At 37.7% G+C, this 9662-nt stretch overlaps 1 non-coding gene across 1 annotated transcript; it reads left to right on the plus strand.

Moving 5' to 3' along the window:
- The first annotated feature begins 226 nt into the window (after positions 1-226).
- Positions 227-333, plus strand: LOC148581230 (small nucleolar RNA R71). The gene has a single exon (XR_015896385.1). It is a non-coding gene; the product is annotated as a small nucleolar RNA R71 (small nucleolar RNA).
- Positions 334-9662: the final 9329 nt, after the last annotated feature.

Below are 9662 nucleotides of genomic sequence, written 5' to 3' on the forward strand. Positions count from 1 at the left end.
CTTGGTCAAAATGGCATCCCCGGAGGGAGAAACTTTACTCAAAGCTTTTGGTTGTGGACTCCTTGCCCTTGAGTGCTGAGTTAAGTCTGCCAAGTCTGATATAACTTCCCATGCTTCTGCAGCGGTCTTGTTTTTGGTCAATGATCCTCCACTCGCGGCATCTAGGAGAAGCTTATCTTGGTGGTGCATTCCTTGACAGAAATAACTGATAAGAACCAACTCATCAATCCGGTGGTGAGGGCAAGCCTCCAGCAACTTCTTGAATGTCTCCCAGTATTCATACAAAGTCTCACCATCTCGTTGCACAATGCAAGAGATCTCTCTTCACAGCTTGTCTATTTTCTGAGGATGGTAGAACTTTTCCAAAAATTCTTTACGCAACAAGTCCCAATTGGATCTAACTTCACCAGATTGAGTATAAAACCACTCCTTTGCTTTTCCCTCCAAAGAGAAAGGGAAAGCGAAGACCAACACTGCGTCTTCATCCGCCCCATTTCTTCTCGCAGTTGCACATGCAACTTGGAAATCCTTTAGATGCTTCAGAGGATCTTCCCCAGGTAGTCCATTATATTTGGGAAGCAAGTTTATCATGCCAGACTTGAGCTCAAAATTTGGATCTAAAGCTGGATACAAAATTTGAAGTGGTTGCAAGTCAAGATCAGGAGCTCCGGCCTCCTTCAGGGTGATTCTTCCTGCCATGACGGTGTCACCTGAGTCACTCAAAGAGAATTCAGTACTCCCCACAGATGAATATAGAGTCTCCTCGTTGATTGGAGAATGATGGTCACAGATGGTTGGTGATAGTTACTCCTCAAGGGAACCCGATTTACTATTCACAAAAGCTAGCCGGCACCGAACTTGCCTTATATGAGTTAAAGTTCTTTCGATTTCTGGATCAAAAGTGGCCAAGCTCGGGTCTGGAAGCGACCGTGTCATTTAACTGAGGAGGCAATAAAACCATGCAATTATGAAAGGAAAAATAAAATTAGGTAAGTAAACAAGAACTAACTTAACAATCAACGGCTACTAAGACTAACTAAAGAGAAAAGTAGTATCTACAATTAATGCCAAGTAGCAAATCAAAAAAAGTATTTACACTATTCACATATTTACAACAACCAAAATTGTAGCACTCATTGCACTTAAAGTGAACTCCCTGGCAACGGCGCCAAAATTTGACGGAAGCCCCAAATGCATGGGTTAGGAACTTGATTATCCAAAATGGAATTGACGTTGTAAGTATAGTCATAACCCAACAAGTTGGCCATCAATTAAATTGGAAACTCACAAGATGTGTCACAATTCAAAACTAATTCAAAACCGAGAGTATTTGACTCTCAAGTCGTCTCCCAAGGAGTACTTTAAAACAATGAGTGTGCAAATCTGGTTGTAGTGATCAAGGGGTTATCAATGAAGAAATGAATATATAAAGCAATAAAATAACATGCAAAATTGTAATGATTGAACTAATGAAGAAATTAAAGAACCGACTATATAATATAAACAAGTAAAGTATAAAAGAGATTAACATAGAAGTGTATGAAAGATTGAAAGCATAAAAAGAGTCTTGGCTTGGAGTGAGCTAAGGGTCCTTTCCTTGTTGGAACCACAACTATGACAATCATGATAGATTAGTCTCACTTGATCAACCCTCACATCGGAAATTAAGTTAAATGAGCATACGTGTTCTCAACCCACAAATCCTAAATTGCTTGCTAATTGCCTTAGCAACAAATTAGCGTTAGTGGGAACAAGAACAATTAACAATCCAAGGATTGAAACTGAATGTTGGACATTCCAACTCTAGGAACCCAATTTCTCACTTTACCCAAGCCAAGAGCCAAAAATTTAGCCTAAAATCATGTTTGACATTTTGTCAAACACTTGGTGGGCAAAAACCTTAAACATGGAGAAAATGAGAAAAGGCTTGAAACTAAAAGCAACAATTGATCTCAATCAACAAGAATAACATAAGAAAGCATGAACAAACATCAAACATCAAATTTATCAACAAGAAATTGAAATTGCAAGAGAGAAGAAAAATTGAACTATAACTTGAATTAGAAGAAAGAGTAATGACAATTGATGCCAGGGCATCATAGCCTATTTTCTATGCTTTTTCACTAGATTTTGGTTTAGTTTTCATACAAATTTTGTTGATAAAGGAGCAAAAGAATAAAAAATCTCTGCATGAATCAAATCTCAAGCATAGGTGAATTTTAGTTAATATACAGGGTAAATATGCTGGAATAGATCACACTAAGTGAAGTCATGATTTTGAGCATTATTAGCATACTTAGTATAGTAGATATTATCTTGTATATTACTTTGATACACCTATTTATTTGTTGATAGGCAAAACAGAAGCAGAGAAGCAGGGGAAAGCAGAGTTGGAGAGCCAACTTTAGTGGCAACGTTGGAGTAAACGTTGGCAATGAACCAACGCTGTATGAAAAAAAATGAAGAAGGAACGTTGGAGGGAACGTTGGTGATCCAACGTTACCCCCAACGTGCGCGACAAGAGGCCTGGAAAAATCGATAGCCACGCGTACGCATGCTCCACGCATACGCGTGAGAAGTGCAAAATCAGAGGCCATGCGTATGCGTCACTCACGCGTACGCGTGAAAAGAAGAAAAATTGACAAGCCATGCGTACACCTCACCCATGCGTACGCGTGAGAAGTGAAGAATTGACAAGGCACGTGTGCGCGTCGTCCACGCACATGCATGGGTAGAACGTTGGCCCAGCAACGCTATCTTCAACGTTGATCTCAACGTTAAAGAAACAAGGGTCACACGTACGCATCACCCACGCGTACGCGTGACTAGAAAAACATTGGAGGGAACGTTTGCATGCCAACGTTGACGCAAACGCAGAAGATAGAGTCGGGGAGCAATTTTTAACGCTGCAACATTACTAAAGGCCCTAATACACCCCTGAATCATCCAAGCAAGCTGAGCCCATGAAACATCACTCAATCCAAGGCACAAGAAGCATCTAGATTAAGAAATTTTAATTCATTTTGTAATTTGTATTTTCATCTTTGTAAGCCTATATATAGGCAGTAGCTGGATTGGAGGACTCATTCTGGATTGGAAGGGAGTCCAGAATCATGCATCCACATCCCCTGACACACACCTTTCATGCACTTTTGTTTCTTTTCTTTTCTTTTCTTTTCTGTTTTTCTTATAGTTTAATTCTAGTTTGTAATTTCCATTATGAATTTAAAGTTTCCATTTCTGTTTGAATTCTAATTCTTCTTCCTCAATTTTCTGCATTTTATTTCTTCTATGTTAGAATAGAGCAATGAACTAAACTAACTCTTTTCGTTGGGTTAGAGAGCTCTATTGTTATTTAATGGATCAATTGTAATTTTCATCATCCTTTCTCTGTCTTTTCTCTTGGTCTTACTAAAAAGCTTTCGATCATAATTCAATTGAACAATTGTCTCGATAGAGAAATTGTTCATAATTGGATTTCCTCGGAACCTTGACAGAGGAATAAGGAAATCATGCTAGAAATGCTTTCTCACATTGGATTAGGTTGGGGGTTGGATGGATATTGTGGCATTTAATCCTACCAATACTTTGATCTATGAATGTGTGTGGTATAATCAGTGACCAAGCTTCATCTCTTCCCATGAACAATTAAACCAAGACATTGGGAAATTGTTCAAGCTTAGAGAGATTGGTGAGCCAAGACATTGGGATCCAATCACTTAAAATTGCCAAGAAGATCAATGAATGCATTGATTGAGGAAGAGATGAGGATGAACTTGATCCGGAGAATTGCAATATCTCTTGATCCCAATGTTCATTTTATTTTTCTTCTTTTACTTTCTGTCATTTATTTCCAGCACTTTACATTTATGTCAATTTACTTCTCTGCACTTTATTTGCTTTCCTTTACTTTTCTATTATTTATATTCCTGCTGCTTATCACTTGAATCTGCTCGTCTAACTAGGAAAATCAATTAACTAATGATTACTTAATCCGTTAATCCTCGTGGGATCGACCTCACTCTTTTGTGAGTTTTATTACTTGATACGACCCGGTGCACTTGTCGGTAGTTATTGCGTAGAAATCTATTTTCCTACGAATCAACAATGTAACTATAAAGAGTAATAACAAGAGAATACTTACAATGAAAGCTAGCAAAATCCAAGATCAAAAATGGAAATGGCACTTGAATGTAAAACCCTAATATAAACCCTAATAGAGATGATGAAAAACTTAGAGAAAAACTAAACTAAAAGCTTCCTACCACTACTCCTAAACTATACTAATGATATATATGTTATGTCCCTCCTTTTCCCTCCAATATGAGCTAGAAGACTTCAGAAATGGGCCTCTAAAGCCCCCAAATCGCGAGTCACGTGCTCTTTTAATGAAGCCATGTGCGGACGCACAGATGCATGCGTCTGCACACCTTGTGAAAATTCCGTCCTGTGTGTACGCACAAGTAGCCGTGCACACGCACACTAGGCGATGCTTGAATGGACGCGCGACGCGCTCGAAGCAATCCACGCGCTCTGATTGGGCAGCTGTGCGTACGCACAAGCAGTCGTACGCACGCACACGTCTCTGAACTCATCTCCTTTGATTCTTCATGTTTCCTCCACTTTGCATGCTCTTCTTCCATTTTCTCCAACCCATTCCTACTTTATACACCTGAAATCACTCACAAACAACATCAAGGCATCGAATGGAAGGCAAATGAAATAAAATAGATTAAATTAGGCACAAAAGAGCATATTTTCATAATCAAGCGTAATTTGAGACAGAAGTTCAAAAGCATTCTATTCAAGGGAATAAGTGCAAGTTTATATGATGAAAATCCATTCAATTCTAACAAAAAATCATCATCAAATATGGATTCATCGGTTAGCAAAGTCTGCTCACTTCTTGCCTGTTCAGATGAACTATATCTTGGAAGAGTTAGCCCGTTTGTATATCAATGGGATTGTAAGATTGCAAGGTATGCCTACAACTATAGTTTTTGACAGAGATCCTCGTTTCACTTTAAGATTTTTGGGAGTATTTCAGAGAGCATTCAAGACTCAATTGAGCCTAAGCACTACGTACCATCCTCAAACTAATGGTCAACCAGAGAGGATGATACCAACCCAAGAAAATATGTTGAGGGCTTGTATGCTGGACCAACCAGCAAGCTGGAATCGTTATATGCTGCTTGTGGAGTTTGCGTACAATAACAGTTACCAAACAAGCATCGGAATAGCTCCGTAGGAGGCTCTTTATGGAAGAAAGTGCCAATCTTCATTACGTTAGTATGAAGGTGGAGAATTAACTCTATTGGGGTCTGAGTTAGTAGCTGAAACCACAAAACATATTAAGAAAATCCGAAACAGAATTCTCACTGCTCAGAGTCCCCAGAAAAGCTCGCCTATCAGAGATGGAAACCATTAGAATTCGACGAAAGTAATCATGTATTCTTAAGGGTTATTCCAACAGCAGGAGTGGGTAAAGCGATCAAGACAAAGAAATTGAATCCTCGTTATATCGGTCCATTTCAGATTCTGAAGAGAATTAGGCCACTGGCATATCAAATAGCTCTACCACCGCATCTTTCGAACCTGCACGATGTATTTCATGTTTCGCAACTTTGGAAGTACATTTCTGATGCCAGTCATGTCTTAAAACCCGAATCACTTCAATTGAGGGTGGATTTGACGCTTCAAGTGACTTCGGTCCGAATTGATGATACCAGTGTTAAGAGACTGCGCGGGAAGGAAGTCTCATTGGTAAAAGTTACGTGGAGTCGGGCTGGAATTGAAGAACACACTTGAGAGCTTGAATCAGAAAAAAGACAAGACTACTCGCACCTATTTTCAGATAAGTGAATCTGAATTTTAGGACAAAATTCCTAATTAGTTGGGTATTATGTAAACTATGAGAAATCAATAAATAATTAGCTAATAAATTAATTATTATTTAAAAAATTAAGACATTAAATTTTATAGTTTAGAGAAGTAGAAATAATAAAAAATACAAATTTTAACATAAATTTTAAAGATTTTGGCCTAAAACCGGGCCAACGAGCCAAACCGATTGGACCGGATCCATACTGGGCCCATGGCCCAACATATAAACACAAAAACTCAGCGATTCTCCCCTTCATTATTGCCTTTCATGCTGAAGCAAAAGGGGAGCCACATCAAACCTTAACCCATTTCTATCAACCATAACTTTCAATCCGGATCTCCGATTGAGGAGCTGTCAGTGGCCATGTGTTCGTGATCCTTAGTTAATGGGCGTTGAAAAATTTAATGTTTTGGTATTTTAGGGTTGAATTAGCTTGAGAAAATTGTTAGATTTTTTCCAATTAATCCATGAATATGGTAAAAAAAACTATTAAACCTTTGTGAATTATTAGAATTTGTAACCCTATGTTAATTATGGTGATGTTATATGAATTAGATTGCGTTTCATGTTGAATTAGAGTCCAATTGGTGGTTTGGAGTAAAATTCTGGTGTTTGAGCTTGGAGAATTGACATTTGGAGATTTGGGGCTTGTGGAGGAAAGGTTTAGAGGTGTTCCGGGATTAGGAAAGAATCGGCTAAGGTATAGTTTTGATTTCTCGTAATTAATATATAATGTTGCATGAAAACTTAGGCTTGTTGCCTTAAGATAGGCTAGAATGTTTGAATGGTTGGCTTTGATGAAATTGAGGCATATGTATGTAACGAATTTGATAATAAAATGGTTGGACTTGATGTAATTATTGTTTATCTGTAGGTATGAGATGAGTATGATGTTGAATTGATTTGTATTTATGAAATTATTGTGTTTGATGGGATTTGTGGTAAGAAATTGATGAATTTATATGTTAGTATATTGTGGAGTGATTGAAAATTATATGAACATGATTTAGGAACTTTTTGGGGCTGTTTTGGTTATGAAACAATTGGTTTTGAATTGAGAATTTTGGAAAATTGGAGGTTTAGTGTTTTTGGAAAAAAATTTATTTTTGGACCAACTTCGACAGGCCATAATCTAGCTTCCAGAACCCCAAATCTTGTAAAATTTGCTTTAAATAACAATTGGATTCCTGAAGTTTATGACGTTTAAAGAACAAACTAAAAATAATTTTTAACAAAAAAGTTATGCGCGTTCAAAATTTGGGCCTAAAAACAGGATTCTGCAAAAAGTGTTAAAAACCAGGAAATCTGGTATGCTTACATACGCACGCTATCGTGCGCACGCATGGACCAAAGCAAAGTGGAGACTCGTGCGTATGCACGAGAGGTGTGCGTACGCACACTTGGGATTTTGCAAGTTGTCTGTGATGACAAGTCATCATATGCTAGCTTTTCAAGCAAATTTCACTTATTTCATTAGGTTTTATGCACTTTCTTGCATTGTAAGTTAGTAATTTGGAGTGGAATAGCATGGTTTCTTTGAATCAATCAACCACCCTTTAATTGACACAAAATCATGAAGTTTAAGCTAAAATTAATTGGTTTTTAAATGAATTTTAAGCTTTGTGAATGTTGTGATACTTTGATTGGTTGTTTTGATTTTTTGAAGGTGAAGAAAAGAAAAAAAAAAAAAGAAAAGCGTGCCCAAAGGAAACAAAAAGTGTATCCAAAGAAAGAAAGAAAGCATAGGCCCAAGGAAGAAAAGCGTGGCTCAAAACAAGGAGCAAGAGCACAAAGCTCTTGCGAAGAGCTTTACTTCAAAAATCAAAGGCCAAGCTCTTGCCAAGAGCCTAGAGCTCTTGCCAAGAGCTTAATCAAGTGCTACAAGGAAGAAGGAATCAAGGCAAACTCAAAGCAAAGCTCTTGCCAAGAGCTTTCCCCAAGAGCTTTTTCGGACTTGCCTCAAGGAAATTCAAGAAAAAATAGTTTGCCAATGCACTCCACAAGTTTCGACTTGAACCTTGCACCTGAAGGATAACAAGAAGGCGCTACTCCAAGGGGGCAAGGGCGCTCAGTTGCTCTACTTAACTGAGCGCTACTTTATATTGCTAGGTATAAAGAAAATTGGCTCCACAAAATGCATTCACTGGGAATCGAAGTGGGAGCCTCACTCAAACAAAAGGAGCGCTGCACTCTTCATGAACTTGCAACCAATTTTGCCTCCACCATGGTTCGAGCTTGGGACCTCACCAAGGATGAAGAGAAAGCTCTTGCCAAGAGCTTAGAGCTCTTGCAAAGAGCTTTACTTCCTTGTAACAATAAGAAAGGCGCGCACACTTTGGCAAGGAAGGGAACCAAAGCTCTTGGCCAAAGCTCTTGCCAAGAGCCGAGCTTTCCCCTGGGAGGTGCACATGGGCCAAAAATTCATCAAAAATCCAAATTAATTTATTTCTTCACCAAATTTTAGAGCCCACCCAAATTCTTAGATTCAAATTAGGAAGTGTATAAATAGGTGTTATTTTGATTTAGAAAGGACCCTTTTTCTTCTTTTAGAATTTTCACTTGTAATTTTAAGAGTTTTTTTTTTTTTTTACTTTGGATCTCTGAGTTCTAGTTGGAGAATTGGGAAGGAGAATTGATCTCTCTTCTTCCTTGTTCTTGCTTCTAAATTTTTTACTCTTTGTTTTGGATCTTGGGTGGAGAACTGAAGAAATTATGTTTCAATCTCTCCTTGGGATCCCTCTCTGTTTAATTGTCTGCATAATTCAAGAAATTGTGCTTTTGGATTTGAATTCTATTTACTGCTTTCTTCTCTACTTCTCCTGCAATTTACTTTTCTACTTCTCTTGCAATTATTCTTGGTTGGATCAAGGAAGGATTGAGATCTAGACTTGTTCTCTAGTCTCTTCTAACCCTGAGATCTTTGACTTCTCTTGAACCATTGCAATTGAGCCACATTTTGCTATCTGTTTGGATTTTCAAGCAATTGTTCTCTTCTGTTTAGATCTGTTGCAATTTTATTTCATATTCCACTTATTTGTTTAATATCATTTTAATTTCTCTTGTTTAATTTCTGCAATCCCAACTCCCAAATCCTTTTATAATTCAAGCAATTTACATTTCTTGCACTTTAAGCTTCAGATATTTACATTTCTTGCAATCTAAGTTTCTGCAATTTATATTACTTGCACTTTAAGATTCAACTTCTTTACTTCCTTTGCTCTTTAATTTACTGTAATTCTTCCCTTTCCCTTTACAATTCATGCAATTTAGCTTCTGTCAGTTACAAACCACTCAAATCAACTCTTGTTCGCTTGACTAAATCAACCACTAAACTAAAATTGCTCAATCCTTCAATCCCTGTGGGATCGACCTCACTCACGTGAGTTATTATTACTTGATGTGACCTGGTACACTTTCCGGTGAGTTTAGGTGTTGGAATTCCATTTCCAACACATCAAGTTTTTGGCGTCGTTGCCGGGGATTGATTAGATTGACAATGATTAAGTGAAGTGGAGATCTAGATCAAACATTTTTTCTTTTCTATTTCTTTACTTTTTAACTAACACACTAACTGTTTGAATTTTTGCTTAAGCTAACTAAAATTTCACTCCAGCAATGGATTGAAGTGTTACTGCTTTTCTGATTTTGTGTGATTTTTATGTTTTGTTTGTATGTCAGGGACAAGGGGAGCTATACCCACCTTTTGTGAACAAGACGAAAGAACCATAAGGAGATTAAGAAGAGCTAAAAGAGGGAAAGGCATTGTTGGAAAAGAGGA

This window comes from Arachis ipaensis, chromosome B10 (genome assembly GCF_059453495.1).
Source record: "Arachis ipaensis isolate K30076 ecotype BB chromosome B10, ASM5945349v1, whole genome shotgun sequence".
NCBI classification, from domain to species: domain Eukaryota; kingdom Viridiplantae; phylum Streptophyta; class Magnoliopsida; order Fabales; family Fabaceae; genus Arachis; species Arachis ipaensis.